The sequence below is a fragment of the Gossypium arboreum genome, chromosome 6 (genome assembly GCF_025698485.1).
Source record: "Gossypium arboreum isolate Shixiya-1 chromosome 6, ASM2569848v2, whole genome shotgun sequence".
Lineage (NCBI taxonomy): Eukaryota > Viridiplantae > Streptophyta > Magnoliopsida > Malvales > Malvaceae > Gossypium > Gossypium arboreum.
The window spans coordinates 10290953-10294340 of record NC_069075.1 but is presented as its reverse complement, the minus strand read 5'-3'; the positions used below and the strand labels follow the sequence as shown (position 1 = coordinate 10294340).

Here is a 3388-nt window from a genome sequence, read left to right as displayed (position 1 = left end):
AACACTTTGTTTGTTTGTATTAACGTTGGTTATTGACAATATAGTTAATGTCATGTAATATGTTTTGATTATTTTGTATGATTAGAACATCATTTCTGTGGTTTGATATTGTATTTGACATACCGATTGAGATTTTCGTAAGTGATATTTTTATACATATGCTTGTCTGAAGTATTTATTGTGTCACCCCGTCTTTTTCCATCTGTTCATGTTTCAAACTCACACTGAGCTCGCATAGCTCATCTGTGTAGTGTTTTTTTCCTTTTAGGTACATTCCGTGTTTCGGAGCTGGACTTACCATATCGGAGGTCTCAGAAAGATACAGTTTGATTCAGTTTAAGTAAAATCTCATAAGTTTTATACAGTAAATTTTAAGTTGATTTGTAAAACTATTATATAAACTGTGGTACAAGTTTTTATGCTTGACTTTCGTAAGGCGTTATTTGGACTAAACTTTAGAAGCTGTGGATTTTATTTTCGAATGTTTGATGCCAATTTACTATTGTTTCAAACATAATGAACAAAATTTTTTTCATGGTTTGAATTAAATTTTTTGTTTCTTTCACTTTTGGCGGCCAATGTAATCACCGAGATTCGGTCTAAACTTCTAGGTCGGGTTTTAAGGTGTTACATGTAACTTTTTCCAGAATCGCGATGTAAACTGCGGATTTCTGTCCGAAATAATAGAGACTGGCACTCCATGTAACCTGACAATCTCAGAAACATATAACTCTGCTAATCTGTCTATGGAGAAATCAGTAGGTACCAGAATAAAATGTGAAGATGATAAACACCAAATTATACATGTTTTTACCCCAAATACTTAGCATATTTATGGATGTTTACTATTAGATTTGTGGATTTTGGTGCTCTTAATCTGGTTATTTCATGTTTTGTACTCAGGAGAGCACTAAGGGTCAAAAGGAGCCAAAAAGGGGCTAAAAAGGGACAAAACGGACCAAATCGAGAAGACCACACGGCCTAAGCCTTGCCACACGGGCAGCTCACACACCAGTTCCTTTTGAGGGTGTCGACCAAGGTTTACACGACTCACACGGCTTAGCCATTGAGCCCACATAGCCTTCGCAATTTAATGGATCGAACACGGCCTAGCAACCACATCACACGGCCGTGGCACAAGGGCGTGTCCCTTTTTCAAGGAGTTGTATTTTACACGGAAAAATGATACTTAGGGGGTAAGAAAGCCAATCAAAAGCCTATATAAACACCTTAAGTATGACCTAGAAAGAGGCCTCTCTCTCCAGAACTTTTCTGGAACACAGAACCACACGTCGGGAATTACTTGAAGGAAGCTAGACGATCCATCTAAAAAGCTGGAGCTACTCCAAGACTGAAGATCTCTCTCAGAATTCCTTCAGGGATTTTAGAGTTTTCTTTATGTTTTTCTATTTTTATACTTTTGAGATGTACTCTTATTTTATTATGAACTAAACCCCTTAGATAACTAAGGGGGATAAAACCTATGATGGATCTTGTTATTATTATCTGAACTGTATGATAAATACTTGATTTTTTCTTAATTATGGGTTCTTAATGCTTGAGTTAATATTTCGGGTATTAATTCATGATTTGATGTGCTTATGCAGAGGAGGAATAGACCCTGCCTAAGAGTAGATTTGGCATAATTAAGTGGAGTTGATCGGGCGCCTAGAATAGGGTTACGAGATTTTGCTGGATTAGGGTGAAACTTAATATGGGTCCATAGATTGAGCTAATGCAACCCTAGAGTGTTAATTAGAGAAAAGTCTTAGTTATTCAATCTAGCGGTTAGACATTATTAGTCTTGAATAGGGATAATAACATAGGTTAGGGAGTCTCACGGATCAAGTCAAGTGAATAAATCTTCCGGTTCAGAGTCAGATAACAAGTGAAATCTAGGTGGATTCCTCCTTGGGTGTCATCTTTATCAATTGCTTTTCTTCAAGTCTTTTTCCAAACTTTCTCTTTACTTTGATTAAATTAGTTAATTAGTTTAGATAATTAGTTTAGTAAACAAACCCTTTTATTCTTAGGCTAGATAATAAAAAGATAGTTATTACTAGTACTTTTGGTTCCCTTGGGTACGACATCCCGGTCATGCCATTACCATACTATTGTTTGATAGGTGCGCTTGCCTTTTTGTCGTGATAATAGTTAGTCTAGGTTTGATCTTCATTATAAAAATTTATTACTTGTTACGAATCACTGCGATCAAGTTTTTGGCGCCGTTACCGGGGAATTGAAATATTAGGAACAGTAAATTTTTATTACTTTAGCCATTTATTTTTCTTGTAATTTAATTTAATTTAATTTTATTTTACTATTTATTAATTTACTGTTTATTTATCTTGGCAGGTTTTTATAGTTTATGACTAAAAAAACCCGTCAGGACCCTTACTTTTTGACGAAGAAATCGATTGAACAGTTCGTAAAAATCAAAGAGAAATAAGGCGTAGTTTACAATATACAGAAAACGAACAAGAATACAATACTAAACCTCCAACCGACGAGATGGCTGAAAACCAAGACAATCAGCTGCCTCCTACAATTGCAGCTAATCAAAATCCTGCTCCACGTACTATGTATGACTATGCTAAACCCTCTTTAACAGGAATTGAATCAAGTATAGTTAGACCTGCTATTGCTGCGAATAATTTTGAATTAAAACCTAACACTATTCAGATGATACACCAGTTTGTTCAGTTTGATGGTTTGCAGGATGAAGATCCCAACACTCACTTGGCAAATTTCCTGGAATTTTGCAACACATTCAAAATCAATGGCGTTTCTGATGATGCCATCCGTTTTCGGTTATTTCCCTTCTTACTGAGAAACAAGGCTAAACAGTGGTTAAACTCGTTACAATGAGGGTCTATCACTACCTGGGAGCAAATGACCGAGAAATTTTTACTAAAATATTTTCCACCTGCTAAAACGGCTAAATTACGCAATGATATCTCTTCTTTTGTGCAGATGGACTTAGAAACACTTTACGATGCATGGGAGAGATACAAGGATCTCTTTAGAAGGTGCCCTCACCATGGGTTAGCTCTATGGCTACAAGTTCAAACGTTCTACAATGGTGTCAATCCCTCGACAAGACAAATGATTGACGTAGCTACTGGTAGAACCATCAACAATAAAACACCAGAAGATGCCTACGAATTCACAAAGGAGATGTCATTGAACAACTATCAGTGGCAAGTCATAAGGACTAAGCCAACAAAAATAGTTGGCGTTTGTAACATCGATTCAGTCACCATGCTCTCTAATCAGGTAGAACTTCTCAATAAAAAGATTGATAGTTTTCTTGGTTCTACGCAGGTACATCCAGTAATGAGGTGTGACCCAAGCAGAGGAGGTGTGCATACAGAATATCAATCCTTCA

At 36.3% G+C, this 3388-nt stretch overlaps 1 non-coding gene across 1 annotated transcript; it reads right to left on the bottom strand.

Moving 5' to 3' along the window:
* Positions 1 to 2940: 2940 nt before the first annotated feature.
* LOC128295010 (small nucleolar RNA R71) lies at positions 2941 to 3047 on the bottom strand. Its single transcript, XR_008285317.1, has one exon. It is a non-coding gene; the product is annotated as a small nucleolar RNA R71 (small nucleolar RNA).
* Between the last annotated feature and the right edge of the window lie 341 nt (positions 3048 to 3388).